At 46.3% G+C, this 14,116-nt stretch overlaps 1 protein-coding gene across 3 annotated transcripts in view; it reads left to right on the top strand.

Annotated features, from left to right (window-relative positions):
* Positions 1–14,116, top strand: part of SH3PXD2A (SH3 and PX domains 2A) — a 266,897-nt gene that overhangs the window by 77,748 nt on the left and 175,033 nt on the right. The gene's annotated exons all lie outside the window — the stretch shown is intronic.

The raw sequence follows: 14,116 nt of genomic DNA, 5'->3' as shown, positions 1-14,116 counted from the left end.
TGGGCCTTCTGGAAAACAACCCCAGGATGGGGGTTTGCTCTCTGCAGTGCTCACATCCAGACCCTCTGCAGTCACGGGGAGGTGGTGTTACCTCCATTTCCAACCTGGGATAAAGAGAGGAGTCCAAGCCTGTGCTCTCTCTCCAGCTGCGCTGCCAACAAATTCATAGACAAGTCACTTTGTGAAACCTCTGTACAATGAGGATGGGTACTGCTGGCCTGCATTTCTTGCTGGAAAGCATTTTGAGATATGTAAAAAACAGCGTACAGGAGTGCAAATGGCTTTAGGTGAGGTGCCAAAGGAAAATATCTGTCTGCAGGTAACAGTTTTTCTTCCTCTGTTGGCCAACACTGGCCCATTTCTTTTACTTTGTCCTAGAAAAAGATTTGCTGAATGCAGGTGACTGATGCTCCATCTGTGCAGTTCTTAGTGATGGATGTACTGATACATGGGTGGGTGATATTTGCGGAGATCCCATATGTCCATTACAACACTTCCCACCCTCCAAGAACGTGAGAGATGGTACTGCTGCATGTCTTTGAGGGTGAGAGTTATATCTGGAAAACATTTGGGTTGACTTAATGTCTCAAAGAGAGGAGCTGCCAGAATAGACTAGACCTCAGCTGTATTTAATTTAAAATTTCTGTGATGTATGTTCTACTTTTGATATCGAATCTCTGCCTCTTTCTTGTTGAACTGCTGAAGAGCCCTTGTTGCTTTACCCAGGAACAAGGTGACTCAGCTAAATGTCAAACAATGTCAAACTGTTAAATAAACTAGCTGCTGTAATTAGAATACACATGGCATTTCTGCAGTCGAAGCCGGGGATTACTGAAACGAATACCTAGCTGTAAACTGCCCTAATTAAAAAACAGCAGGGCAGATGTTTGTACTTAAATCCTACTTTTATGAAGATGTTATGATCTTGCTTGCTTATTATGGGCCTGATTCAGCCAAGCTGGAGTGACTCTGTGTGCTGGATTCTGAGTGCCCGGGGTTTGCCTATGCTGTTCGCAGGCTTGAGCGACTTCCCCCCATCACGTCTGGATTAGAAAGTCAGTGCATGCCAGCCGTGACTCCTGCTTGTCAGCGATGAGATGGTGCACTCCTGAAACAAAAGCCTGGGAACTGAGAAGTCACCTCTGCATGTCGCTTTACCATGGCAGAGGATGCGTACGGGCCTGGCTGGCAGGTCACCCGCAGCGTGGTGGAGCCACAGCAGCATGGGACAGCCACTGCTCCATGGGCAGAAGTGGAGTGTGGTGGTACCTGAACCTCCTGCTGCAGTGAAAGGTTGGAAAGGAAGAACTGAGGGATGGCCACAGCTGCTCAGGCTAAAGGATCCCAAAGGAGGAGTGCAATCTCTCCCTACATCGGTTTGTGCTGTGGCCAGAGCATTTTTTTTAGTTGGTGGTATGACATTTTTGTTTGGAGGAAGATTGTGAAAGAATTAGAATAAAATTCGCTGCAAAACCCCTTTGAGACCAAATACAGTTTGTCAGTGTAACAAGACAGAGGTGAAAAGCACTATTGGGTTGTACCAGTGGGACTGTTTGTTGAGCCCATTTGCAGTGCCCTGATTTCTCCATCACCTCTGCTCCTGCATATCTGAAAAACAATCTTTGGAGTGTGGACCCAAAGCTTTGCTCCCTACCTATAAGACACTTTGGTATCTGCATCAGGGATTTGGGTGCACTTGAGGTAGTTAACGAAGGAACTTCAGCTAGAAGGAGAAGACTGGTCTGTTGAGCTTCTGGTGAGCATAGTGGCAAATACAAATGGCAGAGACAGGGCTATACAACCCTGGGATTAACAGCTTTGCAGTGGTTGACTCAAGGCTCCAGGGCTTGCACTGTTTTTCATTTCTCTTGGCACTAAGTGAAAGAGCCATCTGGAGACAAAGCTGAAGTTGGAAGGATGTCATCTCCTGTAGCTCTACAACGTCTTCCAAGTGTGGCCTTGGGAAAAATGCACTGCACAACATGAAATCATCCCCTCACACTGGCTACTGGGCTGCACATCCCTACCCTGGAGAGAGGCTTGGGCTTTCCATGGCACGGAGGGCTGGACATTGGTGATGGCAGCCCCTTGCACTTTCTGCCTAGATTCCAGCTTGGTCCCTGCCTAGACTTCAGACCGGTTTTGAGTCCCACTGAAAAAAATTTAAGTTTTTGCATAAACTGTGCTGAAAGAAGATCCTCACAGGGTGTCTGTTCTGCAGCTTCTCTGCTGCCTAGAGAGGGAGACATCCTGCTTCAGGAGGCTGTTTTATGTGCCTGATTTTCTTTACCCTTGGGAGTAAGGGAGCACGGGGGGGTCAGCAAAATCTGCCCTACCAGCTGGGTCAGGCAGCTGCAGAAGCAACAGCCCAGCCTGACTCCAGTCCCTGACTCCAGCGCTTGGGAGCCTCTGCCAGAGAAGCACCTTCTTTTTTCCTTTCTTTCACACTCAGATTTTCTTCCTCCCTAGTTTAGGCTGAGGAAAGAGGTAACCGGGTGGGGTGGGGTGTGGTATGCTGCCAGTGGGCTTTGGTGGCTCCATCCCAGGGCACCAGGAGGGATGCTGGCATGGTGGTCTAGATGTAACTAGCTGTTGTCTGGCCCCACCATGCCCTGATGACCTGCTTTCTCTCAGAGAAGGGAAATGCCCCAGCACCATCTCGAAGAGGTCTCTGGGGCTTTCTCTTTCCTCGTACCCAGGGCAGCAGGAAGATCCCTGCAGATAGTGCAGATTTGGCCCCGTTTTTTTTGCTCCCAAACTGCTGTGTGTGGCTTGTGCCAGCAATGGCGGGTGGGGAGTGGAGCGAGTTGCTCCATGCCGGGAGGGTTTTGCCCAAACTACTTAATCTCTGGGTGAGGCTCCCGGTTCCCTGGAGGAGCCCCAGCCTCTCCCCCTCGAGGTTTGCGGGGGGCCATTCCCCGAGCAAAATGAGAGCCAGGGGCATGAGCCTGGCCCTGCGCATGAGTCAGGAGGCTGTGGAAGGGAGAGGTGTGGTGGTGAGGGCGCGGGAGCCATCCCAGCACCGCCCAGATACCTGGGGCTGGCAAGGGGTGCTGGCAGGCAGGGAGCGCTGGTGTTGGGCGGGAGCCTCCCCATTTTACACAATGCAGGCGGACGGAGAGTAACCTCTCGCCAACGCTGGCCGGCACCTTCCTCACCTTCGTTTCTGCTGCTTGTGAGCTGCAGAGGGGAAGGAGATCTCCTGCCAATGAACTGCATCCCAGGTGGATATGTCTGCTTTTCAGTTTCGGTTTGGTGTGTTGCTCTCTTTTTTTTTTTTTTTCCCTTTCCAACACTGTCTTTTGGGGAAGAGGAAGCTGAGGAGAAAGGCTCGAGCAGGTTTGCAACAACAGGATTTCGTCCGTGGTGATGAGAGCAGCTTTTTTCCCCTCTTGGTTTTGTATATGCCAGCTTTGCTCCTTTTGTTTTGCTCCGGGCTGCAGGAGAAACGGCATTTTGTTCAGAGATCTTGGTGGTTATTCTTGCACTGAAGCAGAGATGATGGGCTCATCCTAACAGCTGGCACTGCGGTGACCTTCGGATCCAGCGCTTCATGTACCACCTGTGTAAATCAAGACCAGGATCAGCAAAATTAGGATGTGGCCGTGTGTGATTTTGTCAAAGGTGCTGCATTTCCATGGTGGTCAGTGCGTGCGAGGTGTTTTCGACATTTGTTCTGCCCACCTCGTGAGGCAGAGGGCACGGTGACTGCAGGGAACACGCTGGCCAAGGAGGACCCTTAGAAATTTCAGGGATATTCTTATTGTAGGCTATTTTCTCTTTTGGAGGGGTTTTTGCTAGCTGGGCATTTGAAAGGAAATACACTCTCTGTCCTAATTTGTAGCTGGATTTTATGTGCGAAAATGGATTTAATTTCAGACTTGTTTTCCATTTTTGATTATCCTTTCCTGCTGTGCTCTGAGGCACACAAAGTGCTAGGAAGTGATTTTAATTTTTTTGGAGTAATTTTGAATTCCTGGACTACACAGAAATGCACAGTGTTGCAGCAGTTCCGAACCAGTCTAAAAGTAGCTTAAAGGTTAAAAAAAAAATAAGGGAGATATCAGATGAATTTGTCTTCATCTTAGCATCAGTCATATCTTTTTAGATGAAAATATGAATTAAGTTATCCTAAATGGCGTTCCTTTAATATGCAGGGGTAGTCTTGCAGGCGTGATAGTTACACACACAGACACACAAGAGTGTCAGATGTCTGGTTTGCTGAGCCTTGCCTCTGTAACACAAATAACCAGGATGTTCAGCTGTGCTTTCCTGAATTTGATGCAGCAAACTTTCTCAGAAGGTGAAGGAAGGGCTCTGCCCCCCATCCACTTCCACTCACCTGTAGTAAATCAGCATTGCAGTTCCCTGTCCCCACTTCGGAGGAGCTGCCAGGGAGTGGGGAGTTGACCCATGGCACTGTGGCATGAGATGCTGGAGGCTTGAACAGCTATCGAGTTTTTTGGGAGCCATTCCATAATGCAATATAATTTGCTTTTAATATATGTATTTTCAGTTTTCCTGCCTGTTCTTTGAAAGGAGAGAGTGCCTCCAGGTTTAAAATGTACTTATATTTGAGCAAGGGGAGTGTGTTAGCAAGATGGCTAACAGGTCCTTGGCTTGTTTCCACCCCAGCTTGTTTAGGACTTGGGTGATGCCGAGCTTCTGCTGAGCTGCTCTACAGCAGCTCCTATTGTTTGAGAAAGCGGTTTCTATTGTTTCTTTCTATTTTCTGTCTTGCTATGAGAGCTATTGCGGAAAATTCATCTCCTGTCTCTCCCAAGAGGAGAATGGATTTCCTGTCGGCTTCAGGCTTGAAGGGGACGCAGGGGCTGCCGGGAGGAAGCGGCTGTTCCTCAGCCGGGTGGCAAGAGGATTGATGATTTTGAGGGGGGCAGGCAGGCGTATTATTTTCTTCGGGCTCTGTGGAGATATTTTTAGGATTTAAGCATTCTCTGGTTGAAAAACTGAGTCAGGCGTGAGGTCATAGGATGCCCTCAGGCTGCTTCCTATTGAAGATGCGGCAGAGAAGGCGGCTGCCAGGGAGCTGCCTGAGGAGGAAGGGGCTATAACCAGCCCCATATAATGGAGCGCAGGGGAAGCTTTTCGCTTTGCATGCTGAGCCCATTTCACGGGTGGTGTCAGACATTCTGGAGGTCTTTGGGCATCAATATGGCTTGAACCAAGGGCCTGGCTTCATTAAAAAAAGAACAAAAAAGGAAAAGAAAAGTGATGCTGGTATCTGCCCAAGTACCTGGTGCTCTTTCCTTTCTTCTGGTCTTTTCTGGGTCCGTTTTCAGTGCACAGATCCAAAATCCACCAGCCAGCAGCTGAAACGAAGGACTGGCATAGCAGAAACCTACAGAATCTTTTTCTGGGGATTGTACCTGCTCCTTTCACATGGATTAAGACTTGCTATTTTGCTCAACCAGAAAACACCTCTGGGCAGAAATTACCATATGCAGAACCTGACGTGCCTCTCATTAGACCATTTGAGTCTCCTGATGAGAGTTTTGTAATGATCAAACCGTAGTTTCAAGGGAAAACAAAGAATAGAAAGGGGGTTTGGTTTGGGTTTGCTTGAAGCCAGACCTAATGGGATTATTTACTTTTTTTTCAGTGCTGGATGCTAGACTGAAAAGGCCAGAGCAGATTTTCAGCACAGTATAGCTGTTTGGCTCCTTGGGGAAATATACAGACGTTTTTACTCAGAATTAGTTGGATTTTGATTCTTGTTTTTAAAGGCAATAAATAAACACGATTATAAACTTGAAAAGCAGTTTGAGCTGCATTGGGCTCGTCGTTTCCTCAGGCAGCCGTTCCAGATGAGTGTGCCCTCTACTACTGTAATTACTTTTTAAAAATAACTCTGCGAGTCTGTAATCTAAAGTGGGTGGTATGTAGCAAGTCTGAGAGCATTCTATATTCAACCCACAGGCTGGGGAGAGGGTGACTTTATATAAGGGTTTGCTTGTCTTCATCTCTGGGTTGAAATCCGACTTTTTCCCACAATCCATCAACAAATGGCTCATATAATGAAAGTGCTTTTTAACGCGGGAGTCAAGCTTGCCAGGGACGTGGATGGCTTTGCAGCCCCGCAGGCTCTAGATATTCCTTCTGGATGTTGCTTCTATGCCTGATCTTGTCTCTGTTGTATTCAGATTTAAGCTGCCTGGGCAACAGAGGAGAGCAGAGCTCAGCTAAGATTCACAGCTAAGTAATAGTCTAGACACATGTTTGAATCTGTTTTCAGCCCAGTTTGCCTTTTGCCTGGGCCAGCTGATTTATTTATACACTCGCATGCTTAAAATAGGTTGTGATTATTTTTTTCGTGAGGATCGGAAACAATGAACCCGGGAATTCGCTGCTTGATCGCAAGTGATTTCTCCTACTTTATTTTCTCTATTTATTAAGCTTTTTGGGTGCTGATGTTCTCAAGTGTGGTGTGTTTGCAGACCTCCCTGCTCCGCAAGGTAGCTATTTTCAGGCTCTCATGAATGTGTTTGTCTTTACTCATAAGGGGATCTTTATACTCAGGAGCAGAGTGAGGGGATACTGTGGGCAGGGATTTGCCAAACTGAATCTATTTCCACTATAATGAAATGACCTGTAGCAGTCTCTGCCCCCTGTAATTTTTTTTAGAGTTCTAGTCCTGTTTAATGGGAACGCTGAAGTGGGGAGGGGGAAATAACGTTGGAATTAGAAAAAGGAAGCCAAGGGTACGTAGATGAGGAAAAGAAAGTAAGTCCTAGAAGTGGGAAATTCAATCCTCTTGAGTTTCTCCCATTCGTAGAGGTACTAATACAGGCCCCAGGCTTGTACTCAGGATGGAGGTAATTAATGTTTGCTCTCAAATTTCCTTGGGTCTGAAGTTAAGCACTTTCACCATGTCATTTTCTATCAGGGTTTTGCCACCTCTAAATAAAGAGTAGAAAATTACATTCCTTCTGCTTTTACATCCTAAACATTGGCAAGTTCACACTTGCAGGTTCCTTCTTATATTCAGGGCTCTGAACAGCACAGGGCTGACTTGGAATAAGCAAAATGTTTGCGATCTGGCTTGGCCCTTAATGGGGTTTTCTTGCAGGTGTTTGGGCTGGTGGGCAGGCTTTGCTTTTTCACTGACTGCACCGTTAGATGTGATTTCCACCAAATTCTTCCAACTCTTCCCATCAAATGCCGGATAACTTGATAGCCTCTCAGGCAAGCAGTAAAACCATCAGCCCGGAGTACAGGGTAAAGGCATTTGTGCCTATTCCCACTAGGCAGTGTCGTCACTGCTGGTCTATTTAAAACATTAGATGCAGAGAGCAGAAGGGAAAATGTTCCTATCTTAATCCAGGCTCCTACAAAACAGAGCAAATGCTGAATTGTGTGTTCAGTGGATTTCCTCTTGGGAAGAGAAGTCTCCTATAGATAATCCTTTTAGCAACATCTCCAGTGAACAAGGCTTTGTCTGAAGAACAAAGAAAAAGTCGCAAGCTTGAAATATGCCTGAATTTCCTGAGTGCGCTCGCTGCTGCGTGCAAGCAGGAAGCTGTGTTAGTCTGGTTTGGATGTTTGCTCTGAAGTGGCATAAACAGAGTGTCGGGACTCCCAGGATCCTGATCAGACCCATGGACCAGGGAACAGGGGTTCCTCCGAGCTGTGGAGGGAAGGCAGGCTACCATAGTCACGCTTCTCGGTGCCCATGTCTCTGACTCTGTCCCGTCTCCCTTCTGGCCAAATCCATCCTCTTGAGATGCTGGGTGGATGCAGGAGCTGGCAGCAGAGATGAGCGGTGCAGCCACAGCAGACCCAGCACAGGCGGGTGTTAAGCTGCCAGCCAGCAGGGGACTCATTTCCTGCACAATTATGAAAACAGCTGATCTGTGACATTTTAAGACAGGGGAGAAAATACAGGGCAGGGGAAGGAAGGCCCTGGCTGCATAAATATTTACGTTTGTACAATGTCCCAGGCACCCCCTTCTCCCAGGACTGGGGTTGCTTGCTGCTGGCTCTGGTACGTGTTGACAGAGGACAGGAGAGCCACCAGTGGGCTGCATGCAGCGGGAAGGAGCACGCTCCCCACCAAGCAAAAACTGCTCTGCTGGAGTAGGATACTGCCCTGCTTGACCCCACTTCTCCCTGCTGCATCCCACAGCTGGTGATGTGCTGCTGGATCACCAAGAGCTTGCTTGAATCACCTACCTGGGCCTCTCCTCCCTCTCCTTGGTCTTGCTCTGATGAAGCCAAGATAGTAAGGTATCCCTGCTCGCCAGTTCTCCCTGCTCCTTCCCAGAGAGCAGCCAGGGGAAACAAAGGCATGAAGCTTTCAGGGGAGCACTGCTGAAGGCAGATGGGGTGTCCAGAGTCTGAGGACTGTATCATCTTGTGTGACGTTGCCACCATAGTGCAACCACACAGTCCGCTAGGTCTGGAGTAGAGGTGAACCGTGTCATCTGCAGAGGAGGCCCTAGCTAGACTTGATCGAAGAACACAGGGAAAGAAAAGACCCTCAGAGACAAGGAGAAGATTTTATTTTGATCATGGTATTGTTCAACCTGATACAATCCTAGTTTTCAATTTCTTTTCCTCTCCTTAGACAAAAATGTTGTTTTTTCCAGCCCTGTCAAAGAGGGAGTGAATTGATGCTCTCTGGTCTGTAAATGTGGCTCAGTTGCCCTTTCATTAGCCCTGTTGGCTGGGGTAGCTGGTTCAGTGCCATGCACATGCTATGTACATTTGAGAGAGTATCTGATTGCCTGGGCAGCTCCGAAGTCCCTCCTATGTGTACTCAGCAGGTGGAGGGAAGGCCGCAGTGTGCTTTGCCTGACATCCAGTTAGTCTGTGTTTGTAGCCAGGATTGCACTGTCCAAGCCATGTTTCTGCAGTATGGCAGGCTGCGATGGTTCCATCAGCATGGGGTAACCCATATGTGAGGAGAATCAGTGAGTCCCAGTGACATTGATCCACTGGTGGGTCTTGGTGTATTCTGCTCTCCCAGTGGTGTCTATAAAATCAGAAGAGTTGGAAGAGGTGGGATTCAGAGATTTGTTTCATGCAAGGGGTTGATGCGGTAACAGAGGTGCCTGCAGCCTGTTACCCTCTACTCCTTTCATCAAGGAAATATTGACTCAGCTCACTCCCCAGGATACACACCGTCACTCAGTGAATAAACACAAGGGATTTGTGTTGTGCGTTAATTCTGCTGCTGGAAATCAAACCCCATCTGTGGTCAGATGACATCTTTTTTCTTGGAAAGGGACCAAGGTTAAGAAGACAAGGAAGGCAGGTTAGTTAAAATATGTCAAAGTCTCTTGGGTGTAAGTAAGGATTATAAATAAAGCCTTTTAACTTGGAAAAGAACTTTAGAGTGATATGATCAGGTTCAATTTAGTCCAAATATTGCTTTATGCCATTAAGCTGTTATCAAGTTTTGATTCAATTGCAATAGTTTCATGGTTTCAGCGCAGTGGGAACAGTTGTAGCCTTTATGCAAGTAAAGCATTTCCCCTGAAACGTTTGCAGTGAAGACTGCTGTATTGTGCAGGAACCTGGGAGTGAAACTGCCCGGAAACAAATAGCCAGGGAGGTGACCTTCTCTAGCTCTTTTCTTTCTCCATTCCTGAGTAACGACACAATCTGAGGATTTATATTATGAACAATGGGGGGATTTAAATAAGGTTTAGTTTTACATTCTTGTTAATCAATCCTCACACTTAGTAATAAAAGCTGAACATTTTTACTTATTTCCTCTTAAGCTGCAAGCACTTCTGATTCAGTGAAGTCTTGAGATGATTTGTCAGTATGAGAAAATAAGTCACATCCCTTTTCTTCTTAGGATTAATAGGGAACTAGAATAATTCTGTACCCATAATATTATTTCAGTTGGGTTTGCATAATAGCTTGGAAATGGTTATACTCGATGCAATGCTTTGTAATGACAATGTTTCATCCTTTGAAGTTAGATTAATTCATGTCACAGAGTCAGATCTGCACAAATAATGAAACACATACTATTTTTTCCAGTTTTCCTTAACTAGCCCTCATTTTCTGATTCAAGTTTTACTGTGGTCAGTTAGAAATGAGTAGATTTTAATGCTGTTTCTGCAAATTTGCAGCAGCATTGCAGCCAGGAAAGTCCCATCTCATGAATTTACAGGTCAGTGTGGCTGTGGGTTTAGGAAGATCCTGGTGTTCCTAAGTAGTCTTGCTGCGTGCATGCCTCTGCCCTGCAGAGCATTTGTACTTCCACCAAAATCACTGTAGTTGACTCTGTCCATGAGCCAAGGTTTTCCACAAGCATCTGGACCATTATTCCTGACTTACATTAGAGAAAGTGAGATAAATCAGCCCCCCACTAATTACTTACAAGCTGCAAGCTAGGCACATATGTGAATATTTTCAGGGTCAAAACTTAGCTCTTTATTTTTGATATACTATGTTATTAGTAATCATTTTTGAAGAGATTGAAAATCCCACCCATAAGTTTCTGTAGGATCCAACCTACTCAGCCTTGACCTCTGCTCCCAGTGGTATCATTGGATTTACTGTTGACTTCAGCAGGAGCAGTCACAGCGGGTCCGAGTGCTTTTGAAAACCCTTTCCCTGTGTTTTTCTGTGTAATGCCTATTGCTGTAGCTGCCAGATTATATGACACTAGGGTTTAAAATGATTTAAGAGTGAAATCAAACTGATAAGAAGGCTAAGATGTAATAAAGCTAAGCAAAGTAAATTAGCTTTCTTTCCAAGACAAAGCAACTTTCACGAGGTTTCCATTTTCTCTGGCCCAAGTAGAAAAACAGTGGGGTTTGGTTCATTCTATGCATGCATGTTGGGCATGTGTTGATGCTGCTCCTGTGAAACACCAGAGATGACATCCTGCACCCACCACCATGTGTGGGCTTACCCCAGGCACGTGGGAGCAGGTGAGGGGCTGGAGACCACTTACGGGGCTTGGTTTCAATTTCCCTCTGTCCCCCAGCCATAGGATATGATCTTGGGAATCATCAGTTAAGCCGATGTTTAGTTATTAATTCTGCCCAAGATTCATCCCTAGTTTTTCCCACTGCCAGAGGTGCTTTACAAATAGGAAACAGAAGATCTGTGGACTCGGGTGGGATGTAGGGGGTCCCAATCTATGTCTGCACTTCTTTCATCGGGTAAAAAAAGAGAGAAAATAGAATTGCCATATCGCCCCACAGTGCTAGAAGAATAAATCCATGAAATGCTGTGTAGCACTCCAACACTTCTGTAATTACCTATGCCTGACCAGTGCCTTTATTGCTGTGTTTGAGGCTTACATGTTCACATCTGTTTGCAGATGTCCTCTGGAGCAGGGTGGTCTCTCGCCGTAAGAGTGATGATAAATACTTTGCTCTTATGGATTAGATTATTCCTCACCAAGTTGTTCTCTGTCTCACTGGAGGTCAGCTATACTCCTCACCTGTTAAGATTTTCTCTCCCTGGGCCCCCTCTTTTTTTTCTTTTTTGCAATTAAACCAGACCCTTTGTTCTGCGGTGTCAGCAGATAGGAGTGTTCCTCCAGGCAGCCATGAAGACAAAAACATGCGGGCAAGGGTGTTGCCTCTCTCCACGGGTTTCTGCTCCTCTTCTCCCATCGCCAGCTCCCCACGCACGGTGCTCGCTCCGAGAGGTGCTTGTGTCCTATCCAAACCATCCACTCCCTGGTTCACCTCCCCTTGAAAAGAGAGTCCAGATGTTATAATGCTCTGGTAAGCTCTGAAACTGGCAGGATTTTTGTGTTTGTTTCCCTCCTCCTGTTTTATTTTCATAAGCCTATAGATTGACTTTATTTCTCTTTAATGTTTCTAGGCCAGGAGACTGCTATTCATCCACTTTTAATTAAAGCAATATAGGGAATTAGACCTTTCACAGGGGTGGTTCTGGTGATGGCTATGAGTGTTTTTGCTAGTTTTCCTCCCTTCTGAGCAAATGCTTGGAAGTGTGAGTTGGAGCTTAAGCTTTTTAATTACCAGGGAATAAAATTACAACATTATGGTGAAGTGATTTCTTTGAGAAGGAAAAACTGTTTCTTGGCTGCTGCTGTGTGCAATAGCATAACTAAGAGAGGATGCATCCTCAGAGGACAGGAGGGTGGCGGGTACAGGGAAGGAATATAAATTTGGGCATCAAAAGGCTGAGGCGGTTGGCAGGGTGGCTCAGGGTGATCCGTGGCTTTTGCAGCACAGTGTGAAGGAGGGAGATGGTGGGAGCCCCGTCCCTCCTCCTGGCAGTGGCCGGCTGTTTCCTGCAAGAACCTGGGTTAGATTAGGCTGCGCAAGGCAGTTTCTCTTCAGGCTGGTACTGCACTGAAAGAGAATGAGTGTAGGACCGAGAGCAGCACCAGAGAGCAGAGCATGCCCTTCCCACATAGTTTACAGTCTCTCACTCCCTATTTTTTCTCCTTCAAAGTAATGCTCTTTGGCTGATAAAACACAGCCTTGTGCAAGCAGAGGCTGGTGCAGACAGGTGTAGAAACCTCTTATTGGTGTATGGGGGTCACAAACTGGGCTTTTTCTGGATCTTGGAGAAGGCAGCAAAAGCTTCTTTCTCCAGAACATGATTATTTTGGGTGAGCAAGCAAAGGATCTCAAGAGCAGGTCTCTGGCTGACCTAGGGAAGCAGCTGGCTTTTCCGCCTGGAGTGTCCAAATTATTTCAGGATAGTTTTACAGCGTGAAAGACTCCCGCAGGAAATTTTCAGAAGAGCCCAAGTGTCATCTGACCCCAGCTCCTGCTTTCTGAAGTGTCAATGTGTTCCTGGTGTGTGTTTGTGTGTTTGGAAATTTGACTTCTGTTTCAAATTGGTTAGCTATTTTAATACAATGAAAGGAAAGCTATTACCCTGAGCGTCAAAACCATCAGTATGCTTGCAGGAAAACCTGTATTTACCCATGGGTCCCTGGGGATGGGGGATAATCCTCTTCAGACTCATTAGCGTCTGTCTCTCGCTTCTGTCCTTCTTGCACGTTTCTTGTTTCCGGCACAAAGACGCAGCTTCTCTTGGCTTCCTCAGCCCCATGAGCCATACGTAAGTCCTTGTAGTGCTGCAGAGTAGCCAGCATGGATGTTTGTGTCCTCTTCTGAAGTCACTTGGGTCCATCTTAATGCCAGCATGTGATGAAGAGACTGTCCCCCCCCTTGCCCCTCTCTTTTCTTCCGTCATCTATAGCCTGAAATGGTTCGCTGTCCCCCAGGGACGCAGTGATGCTGCATGTGTTTTTAATCTTGTGGCACAGCCATGTTGGGATCTCACTTGCAGCAATGAGACATTGACTCCGGTGTCACTCATATTGGTTCTGATCCATGCCGGTTGCAGGGCCACACTCTGCTCCTATTAGTGGCTTTTTCATTTGGAAATGTGCACTTCCCTTTCTGCAGCGTTTCCCTAGTGCAGTGCCCAGAAAGGCCCAAGAAAGAATTTTTCTTTTCACCATTAGCGATCCTGGGGTTCCTTGAGGGCTCTGGGCCTGTTCTGTGGTTTGTTACCAATGCAGGTTTCCTGGGGATTATAAGATGATCTAAAGCAACCTGACTTACTGAGCTGACTCAGAAGTGACTCTCCTGAATCACTCCCAGGCAGCTGAGCTGTCTGAAGAGTTGACTGCAGAGGAGTGATCTGCTTGTCATCAAAACCGAAGTGTCCTGTATCCTTCAAAAATATCAGGAATAAGATAGTTGTTTGGTTTTGGTGTTTTTTTTTTTTTTGTAATTATTTTCAAAAAAGGTCATTTCAGTGCCTTCTTTTTTCAACTAATAGTTATCTAATTAAGCTCCAATGCAATATCTGAAATGCACCTGTCTTGCCCTCTTGGGACATGAACAAAAATTAATAAAATATGAGTTAAAATTAACAATGTGGAAAACAGTGTCATCCAAAGAAAAATTAAAAAAAACCCTACAAAACACAACCTTCTGAACTGCAAAAGAAAAACTTGTGAAAAAGACTCATCTGGTACTTTTTCTGGGTAAATAACATGAAAAGGAAGGTACTTGAAACAAGATTTGTGTATTGACCCAGAGTGATTTAAGGATCTGCGTGGAAGTCAGATGGCTCTCCTTTCAGAGTAGGGCACCTAAGAAGACTGGAATGTTTGTACTTACGAAATGCT

The sequence above is a fragment of the Patagioenas fasciata genome, chromosome 8 (assembly GCF_037038585.1).
Source record: "Patagioenas fasciata isolate bPatFas1 chromosome 8, bPatFas1.hap1, whole genome shotgun sequence".
Taxonomy (NCBI): domain Eukaryota; kingdom Metazoa; phylum Chordata; class Aves; order Columbiformes; family Columbidae; genus Patagioenas; species Patagioenas fasciata.
The sequence above is the reverse complement of the archived record's forward strand: the minus strand, read 5'-3'. Positions and strand labels throughout refer to the sequence as shown.